Source organism: Bos taurus, chromosome 12, assembly GCF_002263795.3.
Source record: "Bos taurus isolate L1 Dominette 01449 registration number 42190680 breed Hereford chromosome 12, ARS-UCD2.0, whole genome shotgun sequence".
Classification (NCBI taxonomy): domain Eukaryota; kingdom Metazoa; phylum Chordata; class Mammalia; order Artiodactyla; family Bovidae; genus Bos; species Bos taurus.
The window spans coordinates 13,939,128-13,952,429 of record NC_037339.1 but is presented as its reverse complement, the minus strand read 5'-3'; the positions used below and the strand labels follow the sequence as shown (position 1 = coordinate 13,952,429).

Below are 13,302 nucleotides of genomic sequence, written 5' to 3'. Positions count from 1 at the left end.
GGTTTTACATTTTTTTTTCAGTTGCATGACCATTTTTTTTCCGTTCCCTTGTTGTGTAAATAAGTGGCTTGCTTTGAAAACTAATATGTCATCATGCCCTCTTTGGATCATGTCTGGTTACCAAAAAAGTTAGGAGCATCAAAACTATCTTTAAGTGGCTCATAGGTGGCCCGGGGCAGAAGGTGGCTGTAAAAATATGCAGCAACAGTGACCAGCAGTTACTGCTCCTGCAGGCATTTCTTACTGGTGGAAAGTAAACCTGACCTTGGAGACAAAGAGTCTGGCCTGGTCTCAGGGAGAGAAGCGTGACTTTGACTGCCGATGTGTTAGCTCTTCTGATTGGGACACGTCAGAGCAAGAGAAGAGCATCTCTAGTTGGTGAGCCTCCATATACTTCACTTATTATTACTATTATCATTTATATGTTTTATTTATTTTTTTAATTTTATTTTTAAACTTTACATAATTGTATTAGTTTTGCCAAATATCAAAATGAATCCGCCATAGGTATACATGTGTTCCCCATCCTGAACCCTCCTCCCTCCTCCCTCCCCATACCATCCCTCTGGGTCGTCCTAGTGCACTAGCCCCAAGCATCCAGTATCGTGCATCGAACCTGGACTGGCAACTCGTTTCTTACATGATATTTTACATGTTCATCACGGGGCTTTCCTGATGGCTCAGTGGCAAAGGATCCACCTGCAGTGCAGGAGACGAGAGAGACCCAGATTTGAGCCCTGGGTCAGGAAGATCCCCTGAAGGAGGAAATGGCAACCCTCTCCAGTATTCTTGCCTGGAAACCCCCATGGACAGAGGAGCCTGGTGGGCTACAGTCCAAAGGGTTCCAAAGAGTTGGACAGGACTTAGGGACTGAGCACAGCACTGCATATACAGTGTTTTAGTTTGATGCCTGTATGTAGTGCCAGGCGATCACCGTCATCAGTCTAGTTGCCATTCATCACAACACAGCTTTCCTCCTATCCCAGTTTTTACCCACAGCCAGCCCCTTCCCCTCTGGTAACCAGTAACCTGATCTCTGTACCTGTACATGATCTCTGTACCTGATCTCTTCTTTTCTTTTGTTTGTTAATGTGTTTTTTTTTTTGTTGTTGTTGTTAGATTTCACATATGAATGAAATCACATGGTATTTGTCTTTCTCTGTGTGACTTATTTCATATAGCATACCTTTGTCCAGGTTATCGCAAATGGCAGGGTTTCGTTCTTTTTACGGCTAAGTAATATTCCATTGTGTCCATGTCTGTCTCACATTTTCTTTATCCATTTGTCTGTTGATGGGCACTCAGGTTATTTCCATATATCGGTTACTGTAAATAATGCTGCAGTGAGCATAGGGGTGCAGATATCTTTTTGAGTTAACGTTTACATATTCTTTGGGTAGATACATTGGCCATGTGGTAGTTCTAGTCTTAATGTTTTTGATGACCCTCCATACTGTTTTCCAGTGGGTGTATCAATATACAGTCACACCAGTGGTGTATGATGGGTCCTTTTTCTCCACATTATTTTGTTCTTGTCTTCTTGATAATAACCATTTTAGCAGGTGTGATCTCATTGTAGTTTTGATTTTCATTTTCCTTATAATTAGTGATGTGGAATACCTTTTCCTCTGCCTGTTGTTCATCCATAGGTCTTCTTTGGAAATATGTGTATTCAAATCCCCTGCCTGTTTTTAATGCGGTTTTAATTTTTTTACTGTTGAGTTCTATGAGTTCTTCACATATGTTGGATATTAACCCCATATTGGATATATAGTTTGAGAATTTCTTCTCACATTCCATAGTTTCCTTTTCATTTTGATATCTTCCTTCACTGTGCAGAAGCTTTTTAGTTTGATATAGTACTATTTGTTTTCATTTCCCTGGTCCTCAGAGTTAGATCCACAAAAGCATCACTAAGGTTGATGACAGTGAGGTTACTACCTATGTTTTCTTCTGACACCTGTGGTTTCAGGTCTTACATTGAAGTGTTCCATTTTGAGTTAATTTTTGTGCATGGTATATGATAGTGGTCTAGATTCATTTTTTGCATGTGGCTGTCCACGTTTTCCAGAACTATATTTTGAAGAAACTATCCATTCTTCATTATATGTTCTTTGCTCTTTTATCATAAATCCTTTGTCCATGTATGTGTGAGTTTATTTCTGGGCTCTAAATTCTGGTCCACTGATCTGTATGTCCGCTTTTATGCTAGTGCTATACTATTTTCATTATCATAGTTTTGTGCTATGGTTTGAAATCAGGAAATGTGACTTCAGATTTGTTCTTTCTTAAATAGTTTTGACTATTTGGGGTCATTGGCATTTCCATACAAATTTTAGAATTATGTGTTTTAATTTTGTGGAATATGCCATTAGATTTTTGATATGGATTGTGTTGGATTGCTTTGTTTTGGGTACTAGGGACATTTTAACAATATTCTTTCAGTCCATGAACATAGAACATCTTTCCATTTATTTGTATCTTCTTCAGTTTCTATCATCAGTGTCTTACAGTTTTCAAAGTATATGTCCTTCACCTCCTTGGTTAAATTTATTCCCAGATATTTTATTCTTTTCAATGTAATTGAAAATGAGATTGTTTTCTTAATTTCTCTTTCTGCTAGTTTGTTATTGGTGTGTAGTAACATCATAGGTTACTTTGTATTAATTTTGTATCCTGGACTTCCCTGGTAGCTCAGATGGTAAAAGCGTCTGCCTACAATACGGAAGACCCGGGCTCAATCCCTGGGTCAGGAAGATCCTCTGGAGAAGGCAATGGCAACCCACTCCAGTACTCTTGCCTGGAAAATTCCATGGACGGAGAAGCCTAGTAGGCTACAGTCCATGGGGTCCCAAAGAGTCGGACATGACTGAGAGACATCACTCACTCGTCACTCACTCAGAAACATCACAGTTTACTCCATATTAATTTTTTATCCTGTTACTTTACTGAATTCATTTATTATTTCTAACAGTTTTTGATGAAATCTTTGGGGTTTTATATATACAGTATCAGGTCATCTGCAATTAGTGACAGTTTTATTTCTTCCTTTCCAATTTGAATGCCTAGTATTTTTTTCTTGTCTAATTGTTGTGATTAGGAATTCCAATACAATATTCAATAAAACTGAATGGGCATCCCTGTCTTCTTCCTGATCTTAGAGGAAAAGCTTTAAGCTTTTCACTGTTGAGTATGATGTTAACTATGGGCTTATCACATATGGCCTTTATTATATTGAGGTACATTCTGCTCTATACCTGCACTGTTGGGAATTTTTATCATAAATGGATGTTGAATTTTCTTTAAAGCTTCTTATGCACCTCTTGAGATAATCTTATGATTTTTATCTTTCTTTTTGTTAATGTGATAATATCATATTGATTGATTTGTGTATATTGAACCATCTTCACATTTCTCTAATAAATACTACATGATCATGATATATGATCCTTTTAAAATATTGTTATATCCAGTTTACTAATATTTTGTTGAAAATTTTTGTGTCTTATTTTCATTAGGAATATTGCCTATAATTCTCTGTTCTTACATTGTCCTTGTCTGATTTGGTATCAGGAAAATTCTGGTTCATGAAATGTTTGGAAGGCTTCATTCCTCTTCAATTTTTTGAAGAGTTTGAAAATGATCTGTAGAGTGATCCATAGATGATCTTTGAGTGATCTGTAGAATTCAAAAGTGAATCCATCTAGTCCTGGCATTTGTTTGTTGGGAGATTTTGGGGTCTTAAGCTCCTTGCTAGTATTCAGTCTATTCAGATTTTTTATTTCTTCCTGATTCGTTCTTGGAAGATTCTACATTTGTAGAACTTTAACCATTTTTATCGGTTGTCTATTTTGTTTGTGTACAATTATTTGTTGTAGTCTCTTATGATCCTTTGTATTTTTGTGTTATCTGTTATACATTTTTTCTTTGATTTCTGATTTTTGAGTCCTCTTTGATTTCTTTTTCTTGGTTAGTCTAGCCAAAGTTTTGTTGATTTAATTTCTTTTCAAAGAAGCAGCTCTTAGTTTCATCAGTCTTTTCTGTTGCCTCTATTTATTTCCTCTCTGATGTTTATTATCTACTTTCTCTTGATTAGTTTTACACTGCATTTGTTCTTCTGTTTCTTGGTGTTTTAAGTATGAAGTTAGATTGTTTATTTGGGATTTTTTGTTTATTTTTTTTTTGAGGTAGGCCTGTGTCTCTGTGAATATCTATCTTAGAAAAGACTTCACTACATCCTATAATTTTTTGTATGTTGTACTTCATTTCTGTTTTCATTTCTCATTAGGTATTTTAAAAGTTTCTCTTTCTTATATGGCTCACTGGTTGTTCAGTAGAATGTTGTTTAATCTCCATACTTTTGTGCTTTTTCCTGTTTTTTCCTCGTGGATGATTTTTAGTTTTCGTACCTTTGTAGTTGGAGAGGATGGCATTGTTTCAGTTTTCCTGAATTGACTGAGACTTGTTTTGTGTCCCAGCATGCAGCCTATCTAGGAGACTATTTCATGTGCACTTGAGAAGAATGTCTTTTCTATTGATTTTGCATGGAATGTTCTGCATATATCTATTAAATCTATCCAACCTAATGTGTCATTTAAGGCCAGTGTTTCCTTATTGATTTTTTGTCTGGATGATCTATCCATTTATGTAAGTGGGATGTTGAAATCCCTTACCATTAAGGTATTGCTTTCAACTTCTCCCTTTCAGTTCACTAACAATTACTTTATATGTCTTGGCACTCCTATGCTGGGTGCATGTACATTTATAAGCGTTCTATCTTCTTGCTAGATTCTTCTTATTATCATTTATGTAATGCCCTTCTTTGTCTTCTGTACAGTCCTTGCTTTAAAATCTTTTTTCTCTGATATGAATATAGATACCCCAGCCTTCTTTTCATTTCCATTTGAATGGCGTGTCTTTTTTAACCCCTTCGCTTTCAGCCTGTGTTTTTTTTTCTCCTGAAATAAGCTTCTTGTAGGCAGATATATATGGATCTTGATTTTGTATCCATTGAGCCACTCTGTGTCTTGTGATTGATGAATATGGTCCATTTACTTTGATTATTGATAGGTATATGCTTGTTGCTAGTATGTTAATTGTTTTCTAGGCATTTTTGTAATTCCTGTTTTTCTTCTCTTTCTCTCCTCCCTTGTTTTCTAATGATTTTATTTAGTGTCATCTTTAGATTCCTTTCTCATTGTCTTTTGTGATTTACTATAAGTTTTTCTCTTGTGGTTAGTGTGAGGTTCAAATATAGCATCCTATGTAAATAGCAGGGTGTTTTAAGTTGGTAGCAAATTAAATTTGAACACATTCCAAAACTTGATCTTACTACCTTTTGCCATCGCTCTCAGCAAAACTTGTGGGCCAGAAGGCACTGGCATTAAATATTCAAAGTGCTAAAAGAAGAAAAAAAAAAAGTCTTCCAACTAAGAATTCTCTACACAGCAAAGATAACCACTCAAAATGCAGGAGAGAGCAAGATTTGCTCAAATAAGCAAAAGATAGAGAGGTTCATCATCACTAAACCATCACTACAAGAAATGTTAATTGGACTTACCTAAATTGTCACCCTGCTTTTTTAACTTATTTGTGGAGCACATCATGTGAAATGGCTGACTGGATGAAGCATAAGCTGGAATCAAGATTGCTGGGAAACATATCAATAACCTCAGATATGCAAATGACACCACCTTATGGCAAAAAGAGAAGAACTAAAAAGGCTCTTGATGAGAGTGAAAGAGGAGAGTGAAAAAGTTGGCTTAAAACTCAGTATTCAGAAAACTAAGATCATGGCATCCGGTTCCATCACTTCCTGGTAAATAGATGGAAAAACAATGGAAACAGTGAGAGATTATTTGTTGGGCTCCAAAATCACTGCAGATGGTGGCTGCAGCCATGAAATTAAAAGACACTTGCTCCTTGGAAGAAAATCTATGACCAAGCTAGACAGCATGCTAAAAAACCAAAGACATTACTTTGCCAGCAAAAGTCCATCTAGTCAGAGCTGTGGTTTTTCCAGTGATCGTGTATGGATGTGAGAGTTGGACTGTGAAGAAAGCTGAGCGCTGAAGAATTGATGCTTTTGAACTGTGTTGTTGGAGAAGACTCTTGAGAGTCCCTTGGACTGCACGGAGATCCAATCAGTCCATCCTAAAGGAAATCAGTCCTGAATATTCATTGGAAGGACTGATGCTGAAGCTGAAACTCCAATATTTTGGCCACCTGCTCCAAGCCAGGCTTCAGCAATACGTGAACCATGAACTTCCTGATGTTCAAGCTGGTTTTAGAAGAGGCATAGGAACCAGAGATCAAATTGCCAACATCCACTGGATCATGGAAAAAGCAAGAGAGTTCCAGAAAAACACCTATTTCTGCTTTATTGACTATGCCAAAGCCTTTGACTGTGTGGATCACAATAAACTGTGGAAAATTCTGAAAGAGATGGGAATACCAGACCACCTGACCTGCCTCTTGAGAAATCTGTATTCAGGTCAGGAAGCAACAGTCAGAACTGGACATGGAACAACAGACTGGTTCCAAATAGGAAAAGGAGTACATCAAGGCTGTATATTGTCACCCTGCTTATTTAACTTATATGCAGAGTACATCATGAGAAACACTGGATTGGAAGAAGCACAAGCTGGAGTCAAGATTGCCAGGAGAAATATCAATAACCTCAGATATGCAGATGACACTACCCTTATGGCAGAAAGTGAAGAGGAACTGAAAACCTCTTGATGAAAGTGAAAGTGGAGAGTGAAAAAGTTGGCTTAAAGCTCAACATTCAGAAAAGGAAGATCATGGCATCTGGTCCCATCACTTCATGGGAAAAAGATGGGGAAACAGTGGAAACAGTGTCAGACTGTATTTTTTTGGGCTCCAAAATCACTGCAGATGGTGACTGCAGCCATGAAATTAAAAGACACTTACTCCTTGGAAGGAAAGTTATGACCAACCTAGATAGCATATTCAAAAGCAGAGACATTACTTTGCCAACAAAGGTCCATCTAGTCAAGGCTATGGTTTTTCCAGTGGTCATGTATGGATGTGAGAGTTGGACTGTGAAGAAGGCTGAGTGCCGAAGAACTGATGCTTTTGAATTGTGGTGTTGGAGAAGACTCTTGAGAGTCCCTTGGACTGCAAGGAGATCCAACCAGTCCATTCTGAAGGAGATCAGCCCTGGGATTTCTTTGGAAGGAATGATGGTAAAGCTGAAACTCCAGTACTTTGGCCACCTCATGCGAAGAGTTGACTCATTGGAAAAGAGTCTGATGCTGGGAGGGATTGGGGGCAGGAGGAGGGCATGACAGAGGATGAGATGGCTGGATGGCATCACTGACTCGATGGACGTGAGTCTGAGTGAACTCCGGGAGTTGGTGATGGACAGGGAGGCCTGGAGTGCTGCAATTCATGGGGTCGCAAAGAGTCGGACATGACTGAGCGACTGAACTGAACTGACTGATGCTAAGAACTGACTCATTGGAAAAGATCCTGATGCTGAAAAAGATTGAAGGCGAGAAGAGGAGGGGACGACAATGACAGAGGATGAGATGGTTGGATGGCATCACTGACTCGATGGACATGAGTTTGAATAAGCTCCGGGAGTTGGTGATGGACAGGAAAGCCTGGCGTGCTGCAGTCCATGAGGTCGCAAAGAGCTGAACATGAGTGAGCGACTGAACTGAAACTGAAAAATTGCCACTATTTAATAATAATAAAACATACAAAATTAAAAATTTATCTGGAAAAGGAAATATGTAATAAATATAGTGGATCAGTCACTTATAAAGTAAGTATGAAGTTTAAAAGATAAAGGTACCATAATTAATTAACTAAAATAACAATGATTTGTTCAGGTATGTATAAAACTTAAAAATGTAAAACGTCATCAAAAGTATAAAATGTAGGGGAAAGGAGTAAAAAAGTACCTTTGTGATCCCTCCCAATTGTGAATCACCATGGCTGGTGTGTGTTTCCCTTTGATAAGACTCTCTCTCTTCCTCTGCTCCCCATCTCAAATGTCCTTGTACTCTTCATTTGGAGGTTGTTTTTATTGGAAGTAAATGCTATGGCTCAGGTGGTAGAGAATCTGCCTGTAAAGCAGAGGACCTGGGTTCGATCCCTGCGGTTGGGGGAAGATCCCCTGGAGTAGGAAACGGCAACCCAGTCCAGTATTCTTGCTTGGAGAATTCCATGGACAGAGGAGCCTGGTGAGCTACAGTCCATGTATTGTCAAACAGTTGGACAAAACTGAGCGACTGACACTTTTACCTTCTTTTCATCCAGTCTTCAGGTCCATTTCCATAGGGTTTATTCTATATATAGTTGTAGATTTATTGTGTCCATTGGAGGAGGTAAGCTCAGGATCTTCTGACATCACCATTTTCTCCTTACTCTTTAGATTTCTGGTAATTATAAAGGCCCAATTAATCATACCCTCACCTCTTAACATTCAAGCATTTTAGGGAAATAACGGCGTTTACAGTCAACTTTTCAGGCTCAGAGTGATTGGCTGATGATTGCTTAATCAGTGGGAAAGGAGCTCCTGTTTGGTTTCCTCATAAAAACAAAATTGAAAATGCACTCATCACTCCTTCTTAATGGCAGTCAAGAAAATCTTCGCTTATCCTCTCCTGCCAAGGTCAGATGCTTTAGAATTACAACCTAATAATCAAGGAAGTTGGAACATACATTCCATGTAATAATGCTTGAATTCCTGACATGCAAGAAGTGTTACCTTCACTTTGTCCTGCTAAATAGCAGAGCATTCAATGCTGCCAGCCATGCTCTGGCCTTCCCTTTCTCTCAATGGCCCTGTGCTCTCATGATGAGAATAATAGAGTCAGATAATTTTTATTTTGTCATTATCTCATATATGCTGCTTTCACAGCAAGAGGAAGCAGGGTAACTGAATAATATAAAAGTATATTTCTTGATAGGTTTAAATAGAAGCTGGGTGTGTGAAACAGAGAGATGGGGAAGGGGAAGGACAGAAAAGGAGGGGATGGAGAGAAAGAGAAAATGTGTTCTTTTGAGGAAGGGTGAATTAGTCAAATACGGATTGGAAGCCATCCAGAATCTTGAAGTTCATTTTACTCTTTAGTTGAATTTCCTCCAAAACCTGTTACCAGGGTTATAATTCAAAGAGAGACTTGACTGGTCTTTGTTTAATCTTTACATATGCATTTGGTGTTGACTGAGTTTCCACTATTGTGCTAGTCAAGGAAAGTATGCAAGTGAATAAAATTGTCCTTGTGCCCAGGTTCAGACAGTAGATTATTTCCTCCATGTGGTACATTCGTGCTGCCAAGGAGAGAGGGAGGCGTGGATGCTGTGGGAATTCCCTCTCCTGCCCTTTCCTTCCATGAGTTGGATGTCTGGGTAAATCAGGTGTCAAAAGGAGCACGGAAGGAGAAGCAGGAATCAGACTCATCAGGAGGGGTAGCGCGAAGATAGACTCCGTGTTTATGAACTCAGCGTTCTGGGTCTTGCGGAGGATGGATGTGGCTTTCCTATTTGTATGGCAGCATTTGGTACCTTTCACACATGGAAAGTTCTTTGTACACATTTGATTTCTTGAATTGAAAGGAACTGGTAGAGAGGCAAAGTAAGCACCTCCATTTGGGCAGTAGCAAAAAGAACATGAAAAATGGACCCCTAGAATCTTTTCCTGGTGTTCACAGCATTATTTAAAAGTCCTAATGTGATGTCATGTGTGGTTTATGCTGTGTAGGTACTTTTCTCCTGTGGTTTGAAGCAGATAGGTATTACAGTGTAATATATTGCGTAGTTTCAGATATAAAAACAGCCTAGTGATGTGAAGGGATAAGGTGTTGTACTGCTGATTAGATAGCACAGAGTAACTTTTCAGTGGCAGAGCGGGTATGTGGACATTTTTATCCTAATGAAACATTCAGGTGTCTAGTTTCCCCTTTTCCTACTTGTAGCTTGAGGATATGGTCCAAGACTTCTTTCTTTCATATACATTTTTCTTTCTTTTTTTGTCTTTTTTCTTTCAGGCATTTGTATAGGTTTTTAAAATGCTACCACCGATTTGATGGAGAGCAACACCTGGATAGAAAGAATCTTGGATCCCATTTCAGCTATGTTGTCAACTCACTTCTAAACCTGAGTGTTTTCAGTGGCTCTCGTTGTGGGCTTTCCCTTTTTGCAGAAGTACACCAGAAATGCACTTGTACTCATAGTGAAGTGAAGTGAAAGTCGCTCAGTCATGTCAGATTCTTTGTGATCCCATGGAGTATACAGTCCATGCAGTCCTCCAGGCCAGAACACTGGAGTGGGTAGCCTTTCCCTTCTCCAGGGGATCTTCCCAACCCAGGGATTGAACCCAGGTCTCCCGCATTGGCAGGCAGAGTCTTTACCAGCTGAGCCACCAGGGAAGCCCATAGAGTGCTTTGTTAACTACCAAAAATGAATATAAGAAGATTAGGAGTTCAAAGTCCTTTTAAGAATAGCAGATAGAGTAGGCTGTTTTCCACTTCTGAATTTTCAGTTGAAATTTGGGGTCATGTCATTTCAAAACAATCCTAACAGGTAGAATCCAGAACACTTTCATGGCTCCTGAGTCACGTTTTGGAAAGGGAAGCATTTAAATGAGCATCCCTGCTTTGCTTTCGACAGATGTTGGTTTCAACCACGTTCTGGGCTTTCGTGGTAGGAAACAAGGCGGATAAAGTGAATTATGTCCCACAAAGTGGTAATTTCACACCTGCTAGACTACCATGTACCCAAACACCCAAATATGGCTTTCCGAGGGTGATTTTCAAGATGTGTGAGTATAAAAAGCTGCAGCACATATCTTAAAATGGGACAAAGCTGCTTTCTGGCAGACCTGCGCTCTCACTTGCTCTGCAGATGGAGGCTGAGGACAACGTTGGGAATCGTATGTGTAGTGATAGAGCTCCAGAAACTCAGCTGTTTTGGTAGATGGAGCAACAGTTTGGGGCAGGCTGGAAACTCAGTAACTCTGTGGATGTTCAGGGAAGAAAACGCCTTCTGGCTCCTTGATGTTTTGAAGCTCTGCTTGAGAATGATGTAATTCTCCTTGACGGTTTCTTGCATCTTGTAGGTTCCCTCATAATGATTCAGATGGGTGCTGTCATATTGGTGTGACATTGAGGGTACCATCTGGGGAGTCTTTCACATTCAGACACAGGATTTGTAATCATTCTTATTTCATTTAGCATGTGGGTGAATGTTGTCCAGTGTTTTGGAGTCTCAGAATTAGAATTCGGTGGTAAGTGGCTGTCTTCATAATATACTAGCTTGGTGAACTTGAATAAATTAATTAAATTTTCTTATTTATCCTCTAAGAATAACAGTAATAAGAGGAATATTGCCTACCTCGTGGATTGCTTGTTATGATTCACTAAGGTAATATGTGTAAAGCACCTCTTGTAGCGTCTGGCACTTAGAATCTGCCGGGAAACCACGTCTACTGTAATCGTTGCTACTATTTTCTGTCCTAGTCTTTATCTGATATCGCATGCTTCTTAAAGTACTCCTCTCCTCTCTCAAAGGACAAGGAAGTTACTGTATCCCCAGGCAGGCTCATGTTTGCCTTCGTAAATTCTTCATATTGGTTTTATGCCTTCTTAGAAGCTTCTTTCCGTTGGCTTCTACTGGGCTCTTACACGTCACTCTTAAACCTTCTGTTTTCTCAGTAGCAGATGTTCAGTGGTTAGGAGTCAGCGGTTGTGTTCCCCTCTTATCTTTTTAAAAACACCTTATTATCCTTATTTTGCAAAAGAGAAAACTGATGCTGCCAGCGGTTAATTAATTTTCCTTTGGTTCATGCAGGTAATATGTTACCAAAGTTAATTGCTCAGTGGTGTCTGACTCTTAGCGACCCTGTGTACCTTAGTACCTACGTACCTTAGTAGCCCGCCAGGCTCCTCTGTCCGTGGAATTCTCCAGGCCAGAATACTGGAGTGGGTTGCAGTTTCCTTCTCCAGGGGATCTTCCCAACCCAGGAATTGAACCCTGGTCTCTAGCATCACAGGCAGATCCCTTCACATGTGACCCCTGGAACTGGGCTTAACATCCCAGGTGTGTTCTGTCCTGCTCAGAGCAGAGAGCCAGATTATTGTTATCCTAGTTTGGGACCCTGTGGTCTTTTTTCTTTATTATACCCACCATATTCCAGATCCAACAGATACTTACTGAACTCAAAAGTAGGGGCCGAGGTACTACAGTCATACAGCCATGGATAAAGACAAGTCATTGCCCTCTGGGAACGTAAGTTTTAGAGGCAGGGCTGGCTGCGGGGTCCAGAGCAACTGAAAACGAGGGGCCGCTTGTTCAAAAACAGGGGAAAAAGAAGCCATTAAAGGTATGAAATATAATTTTTTTGCTCTCTTTTGTGGTTTCTTTCTTTCTTTTTTACTTGCTATTTAATGTCATTCTACCTAAGGAACAATTGAAAATGTAAATTATTTGGTTCAGTTCAGTTGCTCAGTCATGTCCGACTCTTTGCGACCCCATGAACCGCAGCATGCCAGGCCTCCCTGTCCATCACCAACTCCCAGAGCCCACCCAAACCCATGGCCATCGAGTCAGTGATGCCATCCAACCATCTCATCCTCTGTCGTCCCCTTCTCCTCCTGCCCTCAATCTTTCCCAGTATCAGGGTCTTTTCAGATGAATCAGCTCTTCGCATCAGGTGGCCAAAGTATTTGAGTTTCAGCTTCAACATCAGTCCTTCCAATGAACACCCAGGACTGATCTCCTTTAGGATGGACTGGTTGGATCTCTTTGCAGTCCAAGGGACTCTCAAGAGTCTTCTCCAACACCACAGTTCAAAAGCATCAGTTCTTCGACACTCAGCATGAACTTTACCATTCATTTTTTGGTGATGCAATGCAGGTTGTAAATATAAATGTAAGGGCACTAAACTTGTATGTGGAATCACTGAAAGTACAGAAGTCCTGTGTGTCTCATTCTTACCGGAACAGTGGAAACGCTGCACAAAACGACCTCAGTTGCTTATTTTGCTTCTCATGTGCATATTCTACCTAACACTCTTTCTACCTTTTCTTACGGATAAATAAGGAAGTCCTGAGAGGAAACCAGACTATGGATTACCCTCTCGTTCTTTTTCTCTCTGTGGCATTATTTTCAGCATAAATGGTTGACTAATGTTTAGACCTGTTGCCTTCTTTCTGCAGTCAGATCAGGTTCTGGTTCCAATGAAAAGCATGGCCTTTGGGGACGTTCAGTGTCTTACCTACTCGCTACTCAGTGATAAATGTACTTATCTTGGGCTTTGAGCCTTGTCAA

The 13,302-nt window shown here is 39.7% G+C and overlaps 1 protein-coding gene across 13 annotated transcripts in view; it reads left to right on the top strand.

The window, feature by feature from the left end:
* The window catches only part of ENOX1 (ecto-NOX disulfide-thiol exchanger 1), a 680,015-nt gene that overhangs the window by 66,573 nt on the left and 600,140 nt on the right, over positions 1 to 13,302 (top strand). Inside the window, exon 2 of one of the 13 annotated variants that reach the window (XM_059892205.1) lies at positions 234 to 378. The exons of the other annotated variants lie outside the window; for them this stretch is intronic. The gene's annotated coding sequence lies outside the window, so the exon portion shown is untranslated. The remainder of the gene's footprint in view (positions 1 to 233; positions 379 to 13,302) is intronic. 13 annotated transcript variants of the gene reach the window in all.